This window comes from Ambystoma mexicanum, chromosome 7q, assembly GCF_040938575.1.
Source record: "Ambystoma mexicanum isolate Mex_15411 chromosome 7q, UKY_AmexF1_1, whole genome shotgun sequence".
Taxonomy (NCBI): Eukaryota; Metazoa; Chordata; class Amphibia; order Caudata; family Ambystomatidae; genus Ambystoma; species Ambystoma mexicanum.
Window position 1 is genome coordinate 922,911,605 of NC_090941.1, and position 23,111 is coordinate 922,934,715.

Here is a 23,111-nt window from a genome sequence, read left to right on the forward strand (position 1 = left end):
CCTCTGGCCATCCGGTTTCCACCACCAACCTATTAAAGGTTGCGATATAGGTTAACAGATCCTGGTTACCTTGTCGTAGGGATAAAAGTTCGTTATCCAGGTCCTGTCCCTGGGAATGTCTGGCGAATAGTCTTTCCATGCTCATTTGAAAACCCTGAAAGTCCCGAAGAAGAGGGTCATCCTGATTGACTAGTGGAATCGACCAGTCAGCTGCACTGCCACTCAAATATGATAATACAAAAGCTACTTTGGCTTGGTCATTTGGAAAAGCTCCAGGTTTGCATAAAAAGTGCAAGCGACATTGGTTCATAAACACAGCGAACCTTTTTTGGGTCCCCAGCAAATCGTTCAGGTGGAGCTAAAGGAATAGCCCCTGGTAAAACCACTTGCACCGGATTACTCGATGAAACAGGAGTTGGATTCCCCCCGAGTCCTGGTAAAGGTGTTTGCCCTGCTTGGTTTTGCAGCAGTTGCCTACCCAGATCGTCAGTGAGCTCCTTCGAGACAATCAGTTCTCTCCTGAGGGCATTAGTCTCTTGGCGAGCGGAGTGCACTTCCGCCCTAAATTCCTCCAATAATTGGGCCAGTCGGTCGGTTTCTGAGGTTTCCATAACGCCCAGGTGGGGATTTATAGAGAGGCTTTGCGTTCTGTTACGCTCACTTGGCTCCCACAGAGGCGTCGGTCGGATCCGGACGGCTGCGGTCTCCACCAATGTGATGCGTAGTGCAGAGATGACTGACTGGACTGGCCCTCCTAATCTTGTCTGCGTGACCCATAGAAGTATTCTCCTGCAAGTGGAGAGATGAATTTAGCCACCCGTGGATTCAAGTAATGGCACCCCCCCACAGTCCTCCCAACTAATTCCCTCGAAGTGCCCTCTCAGCAATCTCACCTTATATTCTTGAAAGATGAGCTCTCCATCCTGCAGGGATTGCAGGGGCACGTTGATGCCAGTTACTTCACTGGTTTAAAGGCGTGGGAGAGTTCCGGAGAGTATTGACTCTGAGGTTCCTGGCAAGGTCCAGTAAGTATCAAGTTCATAGAGTTCAATATGTCCGATGTTTCACTCTTGTCCCCCCTTCCTTCCTTGTCTTGCAGCTGAGATCGTGAGAAGATGCCCTCGTGGCAGCTGGTGGCGCACAGGTAAGAGTCTGTATTACCCGAAGCTGTCTGGTAAATGTTGCACGTGTTTAACGTGTTGTTTTCTTTCCCTTTCCAGGTGCGGCACATGAAGATGTGGAGAGTTATAGAATAATGCCTCCGGTGGTAAATCAGGTAAGTCTATGGTGATAAGAGTTATATTTGTTGGTTTTCTCAGCTCACCTTGTTGTTTTCTTTTGTCCCTCAGGTCCCGGAGTTCGGCAAAGAAATGATGGAGGCAGCGCCAAATCGAAAGATGCTGCGAGGACTGGTGAGTATGGCGCGGCGCTGCAGCTGTAGATGCGACGCGTACAGAAATGATGTTCTTTCCAGGTCCGGAGACGAGATGGATCCGGAATCAGGTGAGGAATTTGAAAATAGTTCATTTTCTAACCTTGTCCTTTTCCTTCCTCTTTGTTTTAGGAGCTCCAGATTCGAGGCGGGTGTGGCAAGAGACTGGATGCAGACTGCAGGCACGGTGAGCGTTACGCTGCTGGATGCAGAATAACGCAAAGCGTGTGCTGTTGTTCGAGCGTGGTTTAAATAGCCTCCAAAGTAGTTCCAGGTAAGAAGTTCCCTAGAACCACGCCCGAGTAAAAAATAGTCCCTGTAATAAAATAGTCTCATCCAGGCCTCACATTGACTTGGACTCACTAGCAGCATGGTCTGCATCAGGTAAGTAAAGTCTATGAGCCTGGCGCCTATGGCGCCAGGACTGATTTCTATGATGAGCCTGGCGCCTAAGGTGCCAGGACTGAACCCAAACAGCCCCCAGCCGGGGCTGTTGTGGTTTTAATAAGTATCTGGATGCCTGCTCCCGGAGCTGATGGGCTTGGTCCTGATGCCCGGGGGTAGGCATCATGACAGCAATTTTGCTGTTAACTGCTGAAGTGCAGCTTGGTTATGGATGGGAATTCTTCTTAGTAGTTCAATGTATCCCACATAACCACTGAGCAAGCTGTTACAGTAGTCCAAGTGTGTATTAATAAGGACTGAAGCCAAGGTGGCTATGGTTCTCAGGGCAAAATGTTGCAAAAGAGCTTGGTAATCAGCCTGCATGACAATCTAATTAGGGCTACATTGTGAATAATGGACAATTCAGCATCTAAGACCACCCCTAAAGTCTTGACTTTCTTAGCCACTGGAATCAATGTCTCCAGAATAAGACAGTTCTTATAATTGATACAATATGATTGGTTATTTATAACACGCTTAATACCCAGAGATTTCCAAGCGCAGACCCTGGGATCGCACCTGTGTTCCTCTGTGTCGCCTTGATTCCAAGTCAAACACGTGGCCCCTGAGCTATCCTCCCGAGACAAATTAGCTGAGCGCGACTTCAGCTGAACCCTTGAAGCTACAATGAATAGCTTTGTATTGCTAGCATTCAGGGCCAGAGAGTTGGCTTCCATTCAAAGATGTATGGATTTATAAATGGTATTGAGCTTATGTCTATCCTCGAGGTATGAGTCAGAACGTTTTACAATCACCTGGGTATCATCTGCATAGTTAGCCACCTGGACACCTAGGCTCACCAACAGTAGCAGAAACTGGATCATGTAGACGTTAAACAACGTGGGCAAAATACAAAACCCCTGGGGGACAGCAGAGGTAACAGGAGTAGGTTCTGAAGAAACATCACCTACATTCTCCCTTGAATTCCTAGGGCCCAAGAAAGAGGAAATCCAACCAGCAGCTTTGGGAGAGCACCCAGCCTTTGACTGAAGTCTCTCCTCTAACAGAGCATGATCAATGAGAACAAACGCCAAGCACAGATCCAATAGCATAAGAACTGATATTTGAACTTGATCCATGTTATGTAGGAAATTAGCCATGAGATCGAGCATAGCTGTTTCCTTGCTGTAACCTTTCCTAAAGCTGGACTATTTAGGCAATAAGATGTTATTACCCTCCACCAAGTTCTGAAATTGCAGGTGGGCAACTTTATCCAACAATGTTAACAAAAAAGGCACGTTGTTGATAGGGCGATAATTGTCCAAGCCAAATGGATCCAGAGACTTCTTCTTTAAGAGGGGGGTGAGCCATGTCTTCTTAAGAAAGACAGGGACACTACCCTCTGCAAATGAATGAGTGATGAACTTGATGACCCAGGGACCAAGAATGTCTTTACATTTTATGAAAGGCTAGATGGATACGCATCACCCGACACAAGGTTGGTTACATCTTCGAGATGGTTTGTATAATAAAAGCTGCAGTTAAGTTGAAGACTGGAGGCACAGGTATGGAAGGGGAAAATTCTTTAGCATCAGCCTCCAACATATCAGAAAATGAACAGGTATCCTTCATCTGATGAATGTTGTTTTGGTGCAAGATGGCTTTATTTGAAAAAACTTCATGAATTGAGTGGCACCACTCCTCATCTTTCACCGGAGCAAGGGAGGAAGAGGGTTTATTCTTGAACTCATGCAGGATGGAAAACAGTTCTTTCATACTTGACTTTGCATTCTGGATCCTATTGTTATATTTATTAGACGGGTCTTTGTGCTAGTGGCACTCTGCTGTGCTCTTCTTCTGCCTAATAGCAAGAATATCCTCATTTAACCAAGATTTCTGAATGGCTTCTGTTTTTGAATGATGGATCGCAAGTGGCGCAAGTTGATTAGTGGCCTCAGTAAGAGATTTGGTAATGTGTAGTGCTAAGGCATCTGCACTCTCATAGTCCTCTAAAAGACCCAATTTCTCCAACAGTAGAGGGACAAAGTTCTCAAGCGTTGGTGAGTTCAAGTTGTGCATGCAAATGGCTATTCTTGGGTTTGTGTCAAGTCTAGCGAGCGGAGCAGGAAGAATAACATCAAAGGTCAGTAATGAGTGATGGGACCAGATAGAGGACAAAATTGACAAATTGGACAAAGATAGCTGGTGAACAAGCAACCAGTCCAGAATATGCCCTGCACTATGAGTGGGTGAATCAACTAATTGCGAATAGCCAATGGTGTCAATGGCATTTATTAGTGATCGGGTAATGATATCAGATGGAGCATCAAGCCAATGGTTGAAGTCACCCATCACTAGTACCGGGGACTGCTGCTTAAGGAAGGTATTTAAAAGATTCATAAACTGTTCTTCAAATAGAGGCAGGACCCTTGGGGGTCTATAGAGAAGAATTATAGTAAGAGAGGTGTTTTCAGTTAGCTTGAGCTTAACCACCAAGCTTTCACAGTCTGCTGGAATTCATGTGCCAGCATATGATATTGCAATGATGTTTTAAAAAAAGGCTTATTAACAGCAGCCAAGATATTAGCGCTCCTGTTTCGAGGCAAGCAAAGGGTTAAAGGGTTAAAGGAATTGGGAGTTGTGGATAACCCGGCGGGAGGGACAACTGCAGAGGGGAGCAGATCATCCCGAGTCACCTGAGGGGCGTTACTCTCAACCAGAGTAGGATGAGGCTCAGTAAGAGACAAGGGTCTGGTATCAGATGCAACAGGGTCCTGACTGTGATTAACCACCTCCTTTGTCTGTTACTTTGTATGGACCTGGTAAGCTCAATGCGGCACGACAAGGATTTTAAAACATCCATGTTTAAAATCAAGCTAATGCTTACCAAAGAATGGAGCCGCACCAACTAATGCACACCTACACGCACCAGCAACAAACCAGAACTAACCGGGCAGTCGCGACGGCACAGTCGCGCCTGGAGGCAGGCTTTGACTGGGCCCAAAAACTACAATGCAGCTGGGAAGTGTAGTTCCTTGAGCGCGCAGAGTAGGATGCTGCTTCAAATCGCTTGGAGGACTTAACCACACAATACAGTTAACTACAGCAGATAAAAAAAGCAACATAGCAAATACAACGAAGGCAACAAGATATATAATTGACAGATTATTAGCAGTTCCCACTGATGCCCCAACGTTAGCCTCAGAAAAATGCCCACTGCTGTTATTTGCTGATGATGCCGTTCTTATCCCACTAATGCCTGCTGCCCTAAAAAAATGCAGTTTAATGTTTCAGAGAGTTCTTCTCAGACATCAGCCTAGATATAAATCATGACAAGACCTACTACATTGTGCTTTCAAAGACTACGAAGCTGCACACCAGCCACTTTAAGGATAAGGGCTGTGATATTTAACAGGTGAAAACATACGATTATATAGGCATACAATTTGCATTCACTGGCAATTGGAACTGTCAACTAGTCAACTAGGCAAGGATTACACGTTCAAGGTACTATGGGGCCATCGCCAATTTTGCACATAAACATGCAATGGGGCAGTGAGACCGGCATTAGAGGCATATACATTGCAGGCCAGACAAGCATCCCTATATGGGGTCAGGTATTAACATTGGGGTGTCTTGTGTGAACTAGGAGTGCCCCACAATCTTTTACCATTGATTGTATTGCTTTATAATCACAAAACCTGTGGTGAGATGGGGATTGGGTGGGAAAACCACAGAACCTTTCAAAGTACAGAAAGGGGTCCGCCAGGCATCTGTCCTCGCGCCAACGTTTTCCTCCTTATATATGAATGGTATAATAGACTGATTGTTAGCAGTTCCTATTGATGCCCCAAAATTAGCCTCAGGAAAATACCCACTGCTGTTATTTGCAGATGATGCCACACTAATGACTGCTGGCCAATAAAAGGAGTTTGAATGTTTCCAGAGAGTTCTGCTCAGACGGGGGCCTGGATATAAATGAAGAGAAGACCAAAAAGATGGTGCTTTCAAAGCCAAGGAAGCTGTGCCCCAGGGGGGCTTTGATATTGTGCTGGTGAAACTATTCAATTATCTAGGCCTAATAGTTGCGTATACTGGCAATTGGGACTGTCAACTAGAAAAGACAAGCATTACCATCTGGGGCCTTTGACAATGTTGCGCATAAACATGGCAATGGGGCAGTTAGAGGCATATAAACAGCATCATTATATGGGGCTATGATCAGGGACTAATGGAAGTGTAGACATCTTAGTGTTTAACGAAAATAAATTCTTAAAATGTTCTGGTCTTGAAAATCTTGACCAAATTGTGATGTCTACACCACTCATGTACTTGGTTAGATTATGGGGCATACTGGAACTGGACATTTTCAGGGAATCAAGATCAGATTTCCTTAGACAAGAGGGTGGCTGTTTACTACCCTGGTTTCTCTATGTCAAAAATACTCACTATGAAATTGGATGTGAGGATCTTTGGAGCTACCCAGAAAGGAATGAGTTAAACACCAAATTAACTCCCGTTGCTACATCGACGACGAGAGGGCTGGAGCCCTTCTCCCCCTCAACCACAAGACCGGACCTGAGTGCCTGACTGCAGCTTCACGCCGGCACCATCAGCTGGTAAGCGGGAGCGCGGCGTTACCCACAACACTCCAGTGTGCGCATATACCTATGCAGAGCTGCACTTCCACTATCACAAGCCATTTGGCTTTCTGCAACCAGCAGGTTTTGTAATCTGTTGGGGGCCATGAGGCTGAAAATTCGTCCCGTTCACCTAAAATGGCCGGTTTGGTTTGTGACCGTGTTGCGAAGCAACAGTGTTGCACCGTGATTGGCTACATCTCTCTTCATCACGGCATACGCGATGCCGGAAGCTGTAAACCAGCCCCTCCACTCGAAGGCCACCACTACAAGGCCAGGGATCTGTCTGGTCCCAAACTCCCTTTGCTACATCGACAATGGCGAGAGGGCTGGAGCCCTTCTCCCCCTCAACCATAATACCAGACCTGTGTCCCCGACTCCAGCTTCACGCCGGCACCATCAGCTGGTAAACTGGAGCGCGGCATTACCCATGACACTCCAGTGTGCACATATACCTATGCAGAGCTGCACTTCCACTATCACAAGCCATTTGGCTTTGTGCAACCAGCAAGTTTTGTAATATGTTAAGGCCATGATGCTGCAAATTCGTTCACCTAAAATGGCAGCGTTGGCTTTGTGACTGCGTTGCTAAGCAACATTGTTGCACCGTGATTGGCTACATCTCTCTTCATCACGGCATACTTGATGCCGGAAGGACACCACTACAAGGCCAGTGATCTGTTTGGGCCTGTCCGGTCCATTACCGGCCTAGGGGCACCCCATGCTGTCTACCTACTACCCTGCCAATATGCAAGGCTTCTTACTCGCCGCCGATCTTCCCAGCCTCTGACTCATCATTTTGCCCGGTAAGCGTATACTGATTTTCTGGCTGCTAATACTCACCGAGCCGCACACCTACTCCTATTTAGCAGACCTCCTCATCACATCTGCAACCTGAGTCTACTCTAAATGACATTACATAGGTCTTCTATTGACTTTCACTAAATTTAAGGTGTATGATGCAAGAGCCCTAGGTTGTTTACAATTAACCCTTTAAGTGCCATGGGTTTTTCCCCCCAAAAAAGGTCTTTTTTGGTGATTTCGGTATGTTGCCATTCAATGCCTCGTAACTTTTTTGTTACATGAGATATCTTGGCCAAATTTGGCCTCTTTTTTTCCACATGTAGGCGGTCGTAATGCCACCCAGCAATCCTAGGTTGCTGTAGGGGGGTGAGAGAAAATAAGCAAAAAGGGTGAACATGTTGGGTTTTTTCCAAAAATTCCAATAAAATGATGTACAAAGAAGCCTGTGGTTTTTTCCTTGTAAGCGCTAGGAACAAATAGTTTGCTGTGCTGAATTCCCCAATTTCCTGGCTTTCAGGAACAGGTTGAATGTAAACGAAAATAAAATATTGCGATGTGATTATCAACCGTTTTGTGAGCGGTAGGCAAGTTTGGCCATTTTTGCCAATTGGACATGCGTGGACGGAATGCAAGAAATGGGTAGGAAAGCTGAATTGGAGGACAGAAAGGCATATATTTCTGAAAAGTAAACAAAATTCCATGTTTAGGATGGGGTGATTTACGCAGGTCAGGCAACAACTATTTAGGGGTAAATTCCATAGTTTGGGGAAAATAAAGGTATGTGTTGGACATGGTTGGCTTGGTACGGCAATGGCTTCTATGAATTTTGAGAAAAACAATGCTCCTCTACATTCCCCGACTCTTGCAGTTAGGAAATCACACATTTTTTGTAGTGTTTCACAAAACAAGCATACCACAAGCCAAACACTGAGCCATGGAACACAGGAGTTTTATTCTTACGGCCTGAACAGACGTACTTAGCATGTGTAAATCAGGAAAAACCGATATGGTGAGGAACGGCAAGCACACAAACCTTCAGGAGACTTGAGGGAATATTTACCTGGACCACCTTAAAACAACCCTCTTTGAGTCAAGAGACTAAAACTACAACAATAATGTTTTAAAGGGTCCCTTGCTTCCCCAATTCCTTGTTCTTCTGGCTCAATCACGTATGCTGTTAATTCATTAGATTCCAACACAATCTTTCACATTTTATAACAAAAATATCAATTTATTATTTTTTTTTAAAAAACAAACAATATTTCAAACTACATACACAACATTCTGTTGACTAGTACATTAGTTCTCTAATTTTCAATACATCAAAGAGACAAGTTTTTCAATAAAAAACAATTGTAAAAGATTGTCTATCTACACAGGGGAATCCATTATTCCCAAAGCTTTCTGTTCATCCGTACTTCTGTCACTCACACATACAGTCATTCAACAATCAACACTACCCCACCTGTTTCTTTCCTTTTGTTATTTATCATAACTTAAGGAAATTCTTCAGGGGTTTTCTTTATCTCTACTATCACAGTTTGTCATGTATTAACCATTGTGTTCTTCTTGCACATTATGGATTTCTTGATGGGTGCTCTTATGCTCTACTCCCATCCATCTTGTATCTGAGCCAGAATTCCAAAGGGGTATCTGTGAGAAGCAAGTGTACAGAAACTGGTTTTATTATTCAACCAACTTCACATGTAGTTCAAAATACTACAATTAAGGGTATATGAGTTACCAGGGAAGAGATTAGGTTATACATTCTTCTTCATTAACATTGTCGTTGACATGCATTACTAAAAAAAGGAAACTGGTGTCCGCACTGATGCTAGTCACATACAGGTTTGTTATTGTCTTGACTATCTTCATCATTACTGCTTTGTTGCACTTGTTGTTCCTTAGAAATTGTCTATACAGTTTATTATTTATCATCGTGCAGTAGCCATAGCAAAAACCCTATTTACCTCCTAGTTCTGGTTTCGCAATCTATGATCTGTATTCTTTTTTATTCTTTATTCTGCCTGTTACAGCCACATGGTAAAGAAAAGAGGAACGGCAAGCATACATTTTTTGAAAGAGCACAGGTAGCCCTTTTCAAGGGTAGGTGACTTGTGCAGGTTAAAAATGTGTATGGTGCCTAAAGCAGTGTCTAAATGTAGGGCACATTTGGGAAATGAAAGGGTTTTGTGACAAAAGGCACCAGCAAATGGGTCGAAACGTTATGAAAACCACACAACCAAAACAAATGTCATAACTTCCCACATTCCCACAATGAAAACGGTACCTCACATGTGTGGGTGCACCTACCCGGGTGCCAAGGGGAAAGCCTAAAACACGGCTAACCCCAAGTCTTTTCCGAGAGCTGAATTTCATGATTTTTTCAGAAGGGTAAATCATACAGATATGGGCCTAGGGTGTCCAAGCCACCAAGGAAAACAGGGAACCCCATGCATTTCTGAAAAGAGGACACCCGGGGAATCCGCAGAGGTATGACTTGCGCAAATCGGCCCAGAATGTATTACCTGAAAGCCCATTAAAGTCCGAAATGTGGCAAAAAAAACCAATTTCTGCACATTTATCTTGGCTCACCCACCAAAATGCGCTGCCAAAAACACATGGCCTACCTTCCCACGTTCCCACAGGTGTCTCGACAAAAATGGTACCTCACATGTGTGGGTGCACCTACCGGGACGCAAAAGGAAAAGGGTAACCCACTGGTAAACCCAAGCCTTTCGGCACAGCACATTTTGTTCATGTGGGCAACCTACAGATTTGGGCCTAGGGTGTCGAAACCAGCAAGGAAAACAGGGAACCCCATGCATTTCCCAAAAGAGGACACCTGTGGGAATCCACAGAGGTCTGACTTACACAAATCGGCTCAGAATGTATTACCCAGAACCCCCGGCAAAGACCCACATGGGAGAAGGGTGCCCAAGGCCAGGGATATTACCGCCGACTTTGCTGGAGCTCTGGCTGCCCTGCGTTACAGCTTCTCCCTACCAGGGAGTCCCGGAAGTGTGCCAATACCTCCCAGAAGGGAAAAGCTGTAATGCAGCCCAGCCACAACTCCAGGATGGTTGGAGGTGATGTCCCTGGCCTTGGACACCCATGTACCATGTGGGTGTACCGTTCCCTAAGCACAGCGGCAGCTCCAGGGAGCCCCGTCAAGATCCCCATTCCTCCCCGGAGGTGACACCTGAAACTTAGCACAGCCATAGGTGCAGCCTGGGCTTGCAGTTGGACAACCCACATGGGAGGCATCCGCTCCCAGGGAAACACCAATGTTCTGCTGGCATGGGGGGCAATTTGTGGCCTGCACCTGCAATTGTGTCGCAGCCTACCACCAACAATCCAGCCCCAGTCTCGCCCACCCCACTTACAGTGGGCCCTAACCATAGAATAATAAAAAACAGTACTCACATAACATTGCAACTGCTCGCGTAGAAAGCGGAAAACAAAACAAAAAACAAGTGTTACCTACGGTCACCCCAGCAAAAACAAATCTACACTCATACTTTCCAAGCATGCCCCCCCTTGCAAACCATCCCTGGTGGTCTACTGAACCTCAACCCCCCAGTGAAAACACAATTGCCCCTTCCTATGGGCAGATATCTGCCCCAGGGAGGACTGCATGAGGTGCCCCTCCATACTCCGTTTGGGGTAGGGGGGAGAATCCCACCCCAAAACATCAGACAGGCCCCCCAATGGATGGGGCAGTAGGTATTGTGCACCCTGGGGGCAGATTGGCACACGAAAGTGCCCCTCCGTGCCAAGGCAAGTTTAGTAAACAAAGAAAAAAATTGAAAATGGCAGGCTGCACTTTAGGGGGCTGAGGGGCACCCTAAACCACCAGGGAATTTTGTAATGTGAACGGCGGTACACCTCTCCACCCCCCCAAATGGAGGGGCGGCACATCTCATCACCCTCCCTGGGGGCAGATAAAGGGGGGCTGTCATGCACTCCTCCCTGGGGTCAGGTGTCCCTTCCTAGGAGCATATATTTGCCCCCAGGGAGGGCTGCATGACATGGCCCCCACTCCATTGTGGGTAGAGGGGGCCACCACCCCTTCCCATTAGAAAATTCCCCATCGGTTTGGGGTGCCCCACTGCCCCCCCTAAAATGCTGTCTACCATTTTCACTTTTTTCCTTTTTGTTACCCAACTCCCCTTAGCGCAGATGGGCCCAATAGTGTGCCATTCTGCACCCAGGGTGCCCAAAAACTACTGCCCCACCCATTGGGGGGACTGTCTGACATTTTGTGGTGGCCCTCTCCCCCTCACACCAAATGGGTGGCGGGGGAACCTCATGCAGGCCTCCCTGGGCCTCCTACAAATGGCTGCGTGAGGTACACCCCCCTCCATTTGGGGTCGGGGGAGAGGGAGAGGGCCACCAAAAAATGTGGGACAGGCCCCTCAGTGTGTGGGACAGTAAGGTTTGGGCACCCTGGGGCCAGATTGGCACACCAATGTGCCCCTCTCTGCCAAGGCAAGTTTGGTAAACAAAGAAAAATAAATGCCAGGCTGCACGTTAGGGGGGCTGAGAGGTACCTTACACCACCGGGGAATTTTGTAATGTGAGGGAGGGTGCACCTCTCCACCCTGACCCCAATTGGAGGGGTGGCACATCTCATGTAGCCCTCCCTGGGGGCAGATAAGGGGGGGCTGTCCTGCACCCCTCTCTGGGGTCAAGTGTCCCTTCCTAGGAGCAGATATCTGTCCCCAGGGAGGGCTGCATTACATGGCCCCCACTCCATTGTGGGTGGGGGAGGAGGGGTCCACCACCCCTTCCCATTATAAAATTCCCCACAGCCCCCCCTAAAATGCTGTCTACCATTTTCACTTTTTTCCTTTGGTTACCCCACTCCCCTTGGCACAGATGGGCCCAATAGTGTGCCATTCTGCCCCCGGGGTGCCCAAAACCTACTGCCCCACCCATAGTGGGGCCTGTCTGACATGTTTTGGTGGCCCTCTCCCTCCTCACTGTGGGATGTTTTTACCCACACATCCAAGCCCTACAACAGAACTGTGCATTACTGGCATTGAAAACATCATGATGGCCAGAAATCACCAGAAAATGCACAGGGAAAACATGAAGAATAGGTTGCCATCCATTTTTGCCTCTGTCAATGTTAATACAGGAGACCATTGCCAGGCCATATCCTTTGGCTGCACACAGAGCGAAATCAGTGCAAAGGAATATAGTGCTGTTCAAAATCCGTTTTAATTAATGTCAGAAATCGCTAAAATCATGGGCACAAAATGAATCTACTGCAAAATCCACATCAATACAATGTTAGCAAGGATCATATGCCATCAAGTAAAATCCCCTTTTTGGAAATGCATTAATTCAAGACAGCTGCCAAAAAAAATGGGTGCAGTACCGGCGCTTGACACTAACTGGCGCTCGTGTGCCAGAAATATCCCTGGTGCCTAGTGGCCCCCCATCCCTGTTGCATTTTCTTAAATTTTTTATTTTTTGAATTTGACCCCCTCCCTGGGGGCAGATGAACAGCTATCTACCCCCAGGGTTATCCATATGTGCCCCCATGCTTTGGGGGGGGAGAAGGCTGCTTACTGTAAGCAGCCCCCTCGTCCCCCCCACATAAAAAAATATCCCTGGTGTCTAATGACATTGCTAGCCACGGATCGAGCACTCTGCGCCCGATCCATGACCAGCAATGCTGTCACACAAGGTGTTGTTGAAAAGAGGAGATTCTCACGTTTCCAATGACACATCCCTCGATCTGTGGCTTGAAATACAGCCGGGGATCAAGGGGGAGGGAGAAGGGAGCTTACCTTCTCTTTTCACCGCGGTAGCCCGAAATGGCTGCTGCAGTGAAATTACTTTACGGACGCCGACGTGAAATTGCCCGGGGGTTGGACTACAGTTTTGAGCGGTCCTCAAAACAAGGTGCCAAAAAGGACGAGCTATTTCTTCCTTGGCACCCTGGAGGTAATACCAAGGACGAGATTCCTCGTCCTTGGCACTTAAGGGGTTAATGCTCACCTGTCTTCTTTCGAGTGTCTGTGCCGCTTGCCCTGCTATGTAATGCGTCTATGATTATCCAGAATTGATCTGTTTCCCGCTCAACCTTTGACTGCTATTCTGCTTTCATACATAGCCACCAACCTGCCAACTACTAACCTACACCCCTGCCTTAAGCAATATTGTTGTGAATGTGTCAGCAATCCAGATGATTGTCCATACTGCATGCCCAACTGTGCCGTTACACCTATGTTGATTGCTGCCCAACATTGAGTATCCCCTTACTATTGTACTTAATAACATTTCCTGCTTACCAGCCATACTACTGTATTACCGCTTTGATTGGTTGTCGTGTCAAGCCTCACCGCAATCATATCTCCGCCACTGTACCTAGGCCATTGCTGTTATAGTCTCTGCCTCCAGATTCTCAAAAAGCCATCCTGCCTGTGCCGTCAGCTATGATTGTAACCGTCCTGCTGTGTAGCACTCAGTTTGCCTTGAATAAGTACCTCAGCCCCCCGCCTCCTTTGCCATTGAGGTCTATTGCTTAGTCTTCCCAAATAACATCGTGCCCATCTAAATTATCTGCCCTAGTATCCCGCCCAGATCGGAAGACCCACATGTCGGGCTGCCTTAGACGATGTACTACCATTCAGCCGCCCAGCTTCACATGCCTGAAATATACAACTATACTGTACTCAGTACTATATCGAATGGCCTATGTCTGCAGCCTAAATCTTATCATGGCCACTATCCTATCACGTAGCCCCACCCCCACCCCACCCCCTATTTATGCAACACCCCACCAGCCACCTGGAGTACTGCCCCCTGTCCACTCAACCCTGAGGAATGGATTAATCGCTTCAACTTGCCACCCACGCCTCTGTTCCCCTGCCCCCTTCCCCTGAGGAATGCAAGACTAGGGTCTTGCATCTGTCACAGGGCATCTAGACACAAGACTGCAAAGCCACGGGTCTCCACCGGACCAACTTCTGCTCTATCACCTGTCACTACCTACTTGACACTACGTGAAAAGATAAAAGCTAAGCCTTCTCCTCAACCACACCTCCATCCACCCATCCAACCATGTCTCCCAACATAAAAGGAGCCCTCATCAATGCGCACTCCCTTGCAGCACACGCCCTTGATATTGCCGACTTCATCATTAGCAATCAACTTGATTTTGTGGCCATAACAGAAAATTGACTGAATCCTACCACAGGATCCTCTTTAGCTCTAGCACTCCCAGAAGATTACACTATCATCAGAGCTGACAGAACTACTGACAATGGTGGCATTGTGGCGTTCATAGCAAAAATCCACATTCACCTCCGAGAGTTCTCTAACACCCCACTACCATCAGCTGAGCTACTCTCAGTCATAATGCCACTCACCCCCACCCAGACCCTGCTCTTACATCTCATCTATCGGCCACCCGGCCCCATCGCTTCCTTTGAGGATGACTTATCATCCCTCCTCACTCAAAATACCAAACCTTGCTCTCAGGTCATTTTTCTAGGGGACTTGAACCTAGGCTTACATGACCCCAAAGATACAAACACCACTGCCCTTGAGAGTACCCTCACACAACTTGGATTCAACCTACGTATCACGGAACCTACACACAGTAAAGGTAGAACTTTGGATTGGTTGGCAAACCTTAACTGCACTACCACTATCATTGACAACAAACCTTGCTCATGGTCCAACCAACATTGTATCACCTTCTCCATACTCAAGAATGTCAGCTCTTGCCCAGGACCTGCTGCTGCCCCTCCTACCTTGTACAGGAACAAGTGCTACTTAACAATAGATCACGTACGGCCTTTACTACAGCCCATCGCCAACATACCTCATGATAAGGACCCAGCCTATCTAGTCGAATTGTATAATACTACCATGGCGAAAGCCATCAACAAGATTGCTCTGGTAAAACTGCGTTAGGCCAAACCTAAGTCCCATCTAAACAAGTGGTTCATCGCTGACCTAAAATTGCTCAGCAACAACAAAAGATCAGCGAAATCCATCTGGAGAAAGACTCCTTCATCCGTAAACAAAGAGAAATTTGTTTCTGCAGCGACTTCCTATAAATCAACCATTCTCAGATCTAAAAGAGATATATACAATGGGAGAATAAAGAATGCCAACTCTAGTACAAAGGAACTCTTCACTATTCTAAGGGAATTAGAATCGCCATCCCCCACCAAATCTTGCCTGAAAGACACCACCTGGTGCGCGAATATCCAGAAGGCCCACTCAGATAAAATAAATGTTCTGCAAAACAAAATAGAAACAAAAAGAAACAACCTACCTACTAGCACCAACAACAGGGACCCCAACACCCAGCGGCATCCACCATGCCTACCCTTCCACTTCTCTCCGGTCACCACTGAAGACGTGGAAAATATAATCAGTGAAAAAAAACATTCAACTGCCAGGGAGACATATGCCCATCGTCTGTCATCAAGGAGGGAGCAAAAGAACTAGCCCCTTTCATAACCACCTCGATAAACTTATCCTTCAAAAACTGCTCAGTTCCAGATAACCGCAAAGAAACCTAATCTCGACCCCAACATTCCAACAAACTTTTGACCTATCAAAACTGTTCGATTTCTCTTAAAAATTCTAGACCCTGCCGCCTATATCCAAATCAAAAAGCACTTGGAAGACAACAACCTATTAGGCCTCCGACAATCCGGCTTCAGACCCAGACACAGCACTGAGACTGCTCTCTTAGACCTAAAATTACTGATGGATGAAGCGAAAGACAAAGGTAAACTTTCTGCTATTAGATATCTCAGCTGCCTTGGATTTCGTTGACCATAACATCCTGACTAAACTTCTCACCACAGCTGCAGCCTTCTACATGAATGCTGCAAGTTGGATCCAATCATTCCTCGCCAATAGAACCACTGGGGTCTTTGCACCATCAGCATCTGCACCACCTATCCCTATCCACTGTGGAGTGCTGCAGGGTTCCTGCATCTCCCCCACGCTCTATAATATATTTACGATGCTGCTCTTTGATCGTCTTGTTAATCTGGGTGTCACCTACACCAACTATGTTGATGACACCCAGATCCTCATCACTCTCACCGGCTGCTACACCAAAGACACCAAGCTAATCAATGACATCTATCTTGGGATCCAAGCATGGATGGCTACTCACAGTCTTTGCCTAAACGATGACAAGACTCAACTCTTGATCATCGGCTCCCAAGTTCGCCTCAACAAATTAGACACCCGATATTCAGCCTTCATCATTGATGGGAACACCATAAAAGCTTCTAATGAAGTCAAAATGCCCGGGATCTACTTACATTCCACTCTATCTCTAAAAAAACAAGTCAACTCCACAACATCTTGACCGGCATACACTAACAAACTGATAAATGCCTGTAAACTGTTTGTATCCACTAACAGTTGTATAACACTTGCCAGAGCTCTAATCCTTTCAAAATTGGATTATTGCAACACTCTATTCCTTGGCTCCTCCTCTCAGAATTTAAATAAACTCCAAGTTCTCCAGAACAATGCCTTAAGATCAGCCTTAAACATCCCCCGATACTGCCACAATTCAGCGCTTAGAAAGGAAGCACTCTGGCTACCTGTGTGCGATAGAATCACCCTACGATCACTAGTCATCACACACAAATGCCTTTCCAACATGGCCCCTAAATATCTTACAGTCAAATTCTGCAGCCATCAGTCAAACAGACCAACCAGATCTAACTACCCCAACCAACTCACCATCCCTAAATACAACTTAAAAACCGCAGGAGGATCCAGTTTCCCAGTGCTAGCGGCCAAATGCTGGAACTCTCTGCCCCCTGACATAAGAGCAGAACCCTCCTTCTGGACCTTTAGAGCCAAGACCAAATCCTGGCTCTTCACCCAAACCACAATTTAACCAAGCACTAACTGTCACACTCTGATCTTGAACCAACTGTAAGACTGTATATATCCTCTGTGCTCTCTGTGAATTGGCCTCTACCGTGTATCTTTGTAAATACCTGATGTAAGTATATACTCCCTCCATGAATTGTATTATACTATGTGAATCATTGTATGGTGATGTGTAACCCACCTATGGTACTCAAGTTCAAGGATCATTGTAAATATCTGATGTATGTATATACTCCATTCATGACTTGTATTATATTATGTGAATGTTTTAATGCTGATCTGTAACCCACCTTTTTTTGTACTCAAGTTCAAGTGCCCAGATACCCTGGGTTAGGCACGCTTTATAAAAAACTAAACTAAACTAAACTAAGACTCAAAAAACAAGTTCTGAGACAAATGTGGTATGGACCTGTTGGGCAAAATTCTAATTTCTGAGTTTGAAAATTGTGAGAGGAGAAATAACCTGTGTTTCTTTGGAATCCCAGAGAAGGAAGGCGAAACGGAAGCAGACCTTAGGAGAACCATCCACGAGGTTGTGAAGATGCTATTTCAGCGATGAGAACATGGATGAACCCAAACCTGAGAGGGTCAATATAGCGGGGGAATCTGGGAGGGGCCAACATTCAGTGCTTGCACATTTCCACCATTACCTAGACATACAAAATATATTGAAAAGGCAAGGGAGCTGAGCTCTGTGTCCCTTGGAAGCGCGAATGTGGCAATCTACCAGGATCTGTCAGCACGAACACTGGCGAAGAGGCAAATGTTTGCTCCCCTTATGAAGTGGCTCAGTGAGAAGGGCGTGAGGTACCGTTGGGGGTTCCCCTTCTCTATATCTTTTGAGGTTGAGGGATGCAGCCACAAACTTGTGACCGTGGAAGATATCACAAGGGTCATGGAGGAGTTACTGGGAGGCGACGGGTAGAAAATAGACGATGAAGGAAAGGGCCAGGAAGATAGACGATAGCGCATAAAAGGTTGAACAGACGTAAAGTCAGTGGCTCCAAAAAATGCAGGAAGCTTAGGTCACCAACGGTGGGCCCCTCCTGAACCGTGAGATTTTTCAGTGACTATAGAATTGAGTTTCAATAATTAAGAGGATGGGGGGTGAACTTATTGTTGAATTGACCACTGATGATTCAATCTCGTCAAGGGAAATGACTCTGGGCGGGGTTGGAGGCTGAGGGGGGAGCAAGGAGGGAAGGGGGGGCAAGGGTGGCCTGTGTTCAGGGTGCGAATGTTCTAAATCAATGGTGTGGTGTAGGATTCGTTTAAGGGGGTCCAAACATTGGAATCATCTCAGAGGAGGGGGGGAATTAGAGTGTTCATTTGGGTAAAAGGAGATGTCTGGCCAGGTTGATATGAGGATAGGCTCCCTCAATGTCCGGGGCCTGAACTCACCTTCCAAAATATCTATGGTGCTATGTGAGTTCAAGATGTCCAATCTCGACTGGATATGCTTACAGGTAATACATTGAGAGAAGGGGGGGGGCCACGCTGTGCTTCCGGGAGGTGGGGGAGGTGTTTATGGCCTCCGACATAAAAAAAGAAAAGCAGTGTGACGGTCTTGGTCTCAACCCAGATGAGCTTTACAATAGATGCAGTACTAACCAAGCCCAATGGGAGGTTTGTGTTTGCAAAACGTCAACTATGTGAGATTAAGCTTAGCAATTGGTTCAATATACTTCCCGAATGTGCAGCAATGTGAATTCTGGGAGAAGGTCAGAGACAAACTAATTCAATTTGTTGAAGGTCAATTGGTGGTGAGTGGGGTTTTTAATATGGTATTGGACCCACAGAGAGATCGTAAGAGGATGGGGGAGGAACAAATGAGGAGGGTTAACCTGAGTGATTCAGAGCCGTTTAAAGGGTTAAATGAGGTTCTAGGTTTATGTGACTCCCTCCACCTGGTCCCAGAAGTGGGCATGCCATTCCCTTTCTACTCTGCGGTCCATGATTCCTTCTCCCGCATTGATTTGATCTTAGTGGATGTGACCCTAAAACATCAGGTCCTACAATCCTGAGTAGTGCCAATCCCGTGGTCCGACCACGACATGGTAACAATCAGACTTGACAGGGGAGGAATGAAAGGCCACCGGGGGAACTGGAAATGTAATGACTTCCTGGTAAAGGATAAAGCGGTGCAACAGGAGCTGGTCAGGGGTATAAAAGAGTATTTCCTCGTTAATGATACAGGGGAGGTGGGGATTCAATCTGTATGGAACGACTTTAAGGCACCATACAAGGGACCCTGATGAGAATAGGCTCCGAGAAAAAGAGAGAGCGGGCTGAGAACGAGGTTAAGCTCTGTAAGAAAATAGAAGAGATATAAGTGGGTGGTACCCATGGGCAATATATATCAGGACACAGTGGAAAGCTATACTGATGCAAGATATGGAAAATAAACTCCTGTTCCTGAAACTGAAATATCATGAGAGGGGGGACCGAGTGGATCGGATACTGGGTTGGAGATTGAGGGAGGAGAAAAAGAGGAGGACCATTGGGGTGATTAGAATGGAGGATAACACGTGCCTTTGCGAGGTCCTGAGTATAGGGAGTGAATTTGTAGAATATTATAGGACCCTCTATTCATCAGAATTGTCAGGAGATGAGTCCCAAATTGATGCGTTTTTGGATAAGCTACAGGTTCCGGGGCTCTCCGAAGATATTGCGGAAACTATAAATTATTCACATCCCTGTTAGCCCCATGTTTAGTGAAGGTATTTAATGCATGCTTGGAGGGTGAACCCCTTCCCCCCACTATGATGGCGGCAACTTTTATTGCAATCCCAAAGGAAGGGAAGGACCCCACTAGATGCTCCTCCTACAGGCCTATTTCCCTGCTTAATGGCGATGTAAAGATACTAATGAAAGTCCTATGAACGAGACCGGATATAGGTATTCCACTCCTTGTGCATGGGGATCAGGTGGGATTTATTAGGGGAAGACAGGGATAAGACAACTTTAGGAAGACTATCAACCTGATTCATGGGGTGCAAGTGGAAGGGCTGGACACATGTCTAGTAACACTGGACTCTGAAAAGGCCTTTGACAGGGTTGAGTGGCCTTTTATGATGAAGGTGCTGGGGAGGATGGGGTTGGGAGCAAACTTTCTGAAATGGGTGTCTGCATTAGACAATAGACCCGGGGCAAAGGTTCGAATAAATGGGGAATTTACGGAGGCTTTCGAATTCTCGAGAGGGACCAGACAGGGATCCCTGCTCCTGTACGTGGATTAAGGGTATAGTGTGGGCAGAGCTTGAATGCAACATTTCCCTGTTTGCTGATGATATACTGGCTTACCTGACAAATGTACAAGTCTCCCTCCGAGCGCTCATGTCCCAAATTGAGGAGTATGGCCTCCTTTTGGGTCTCAAAATTAACATGGGAAAGTCTGCAATCCTCCCATTGTTGGAGCAGAACCCCCTACTAGGCATGGAAAAGAGTTACCAGGGCATGAAGGTTAATCAGAGCGGCATTCGATACCTGGGCATATGGGTGACAAGGAATTTAAGTGAGATGGTGATGGCTAACTATATTTCCTTCTGTGCTCAACTCACTGCTGATCTAAAGAGGTGGCTCCCGTTGATATTGACCTGGTATGGAAGCGTGACCTGCATAAAAATAAATGTCCTCCCCAGACTGCTATACCTGTTTGCGTCCATCCCGAGCCAGCTATCGGAAATGTTTTTCCTAGAAGTTACAGGAGAGCTTTGTAGATTTATATGGGGAAATAAGACCCCAAGGATGAAGATAATGACCCTTACCCTTCCAAGGGATAAGGGGAGATTTGGGTTCCCGGATATCTGCCTGTATTATAAGGCAGCACAAATCAGGGGGATGCTGGAATATATGAGGGAAGATCTGAGGACTTATTGTACCTACCTGGAAGATCTTATAGCGTACCCTTTGATGGTTAGGGATTTCTTCTGGTCCCCAGCCAGATCAATACCAGAACGCTTAAGGTCCCACCCACACTAGGCATTTTTTGGTCGGTCTGACGAGATTCTGGGGATGTGAGTTATACCTCATAGCCCTCCCCTATGTCTTCAATATGGGGGCCGCTGTTTGATCTGGGGGGCAAGGGATTTACAAACTTGCACAGGTGGTCAGACGTAGGGCTTTAGAGTAGGACAATTCTTTGAGGGTGGAAACTTCCATGAATGGGATACGGTGTGAGATATACTGGGAGGGACTCAATTTCTATGTTGGGATTTCTTCACATTAAGGGTATCCTGACGGATCCAAGGTGGGGGGCAGGGTCGGCTAGAGAACTAACACCAGTGGAAAAAGTCCTAGACCAATCGGTGAAAAGAAAGGGTATATTGTCCAAACTATATGAGGCAATGAACGAAACCTGCCTAGAGGGGAGGCAAACCTTCCAGAGATATTAGGTGGAGTTAGTAGGTGAAGAGATATCAGAGGAGGAGTAGGCCAGCATATACAAGGTGGTCTTCCAGGGAGGATTGTTCACGTGCACAATAGAACATAACTTTAAATTGCTAATGGGATGGCACAGGGACCCGGCGAGACTATCAAAAATGTTTCTGGCAACATCTCCAATGTGCCCTAGGGCCTGGCCCACATGTGGTGTTGATGCCCCAAGGTACAAATGTTCTGGAAAGAGGTGCTGAGCTGGATGGAAGAGGTGACAGGGATAGGGCTGGACCTAGACCCACTGCAGCTGCTGCTAGGGCTCCTGCAAAAAGTTAGGGAAGAACATCAAATTCTGAAGATGTGGGAAGCCATGTTGAGGGCTGGGAGACTGGCCAATTCCCAATGTTGGAAAAGTGAAATGCTCCCCACGAAAGCAGTATGTGAAGGAAAAGAGCAAAGCATGATTATCATGGAAAAACTCACTGTGGTGGTGAATGATACAATTGAGTAGTCCATATCGAGTGGTTTGCCGTGCTGCTTAAATGGGGGCTGGAGGAGGACAACTAGTAGATTAATACAATGTGTGTTTTTGAGTAGAAGGGGGAAGAGTGGAATGGGGATGTTGAGGGAGGGCCATGGAGAGGAGCTGACAAGGGACATGTACAGACAATACAAGCACCTTCTGATCAGAGGCAACGCACAATTGAATAAAAGTTGACTGGAACAAGGAATTGGGGGAGGGGTGTGGTGAGGGTTGGGAGGGGGGGAGATCTAGACTATTTCTGCCAATGTCGGTTACACATGTTTCTTGTTATATTAAAAATGTATGTTTCTCATTATAAATGCTAATAAAATCAACTTTAAAAAAAAAGTAAGTGTACACTGTGCCCTTGGGGAGGAAAGAACAGTAGCAATTGAACAGAGACTGTATGCATCATCTCAATTTAGCACCTACTCGGCTATGAAGCAGAACCAAGGTAATGAAGATTGTTACTTGGACTCAATGTATCCCAAATCGATGAGATCCCTTTTTGTTAAGGTACGCCTGGGTATACTACCTATGGCATTTGCGTAGTCAGGTGGAACACCAAATTTAGCCCTCAGTGCCTCTTATGCTCAGGATTTAGGGAAGCCATAGCTCATTTTCTTACTCCTCTACTCGGTACATGCTGACCTTAGGAAAATATTATTACAACTTATTTGCATACAGAACCAGGTCACTACCTCTGCTGAGGCTATAATGCGTTGCCTGGCAGCTAAGGACCGCCTTGCTACATTTACCACAGGGTGGTTCTTGGTTAGGGCCTGGCGAGGGAGGATGAAAGTGTGTGAACTAGTTGCATAATGTAAGTAATGTATCGCCCTTTTTATCATGTATCTGGTAGAATCTAAATTTTGAATTTGTATTAAGTTGCCCTTAATTATAGGAAATAATACTTTTTTCGTATCTGTGAATGGGCCTTACTAACTGATAGGTGGATTCCTATAAAAGAATGGATAATAAGTCCCTTGATTCTCCCTCTGGTTTTATAAGGGCTGTACAAAGGTTCTCTAGAAGGGGAGCACTCAGCTCCTTA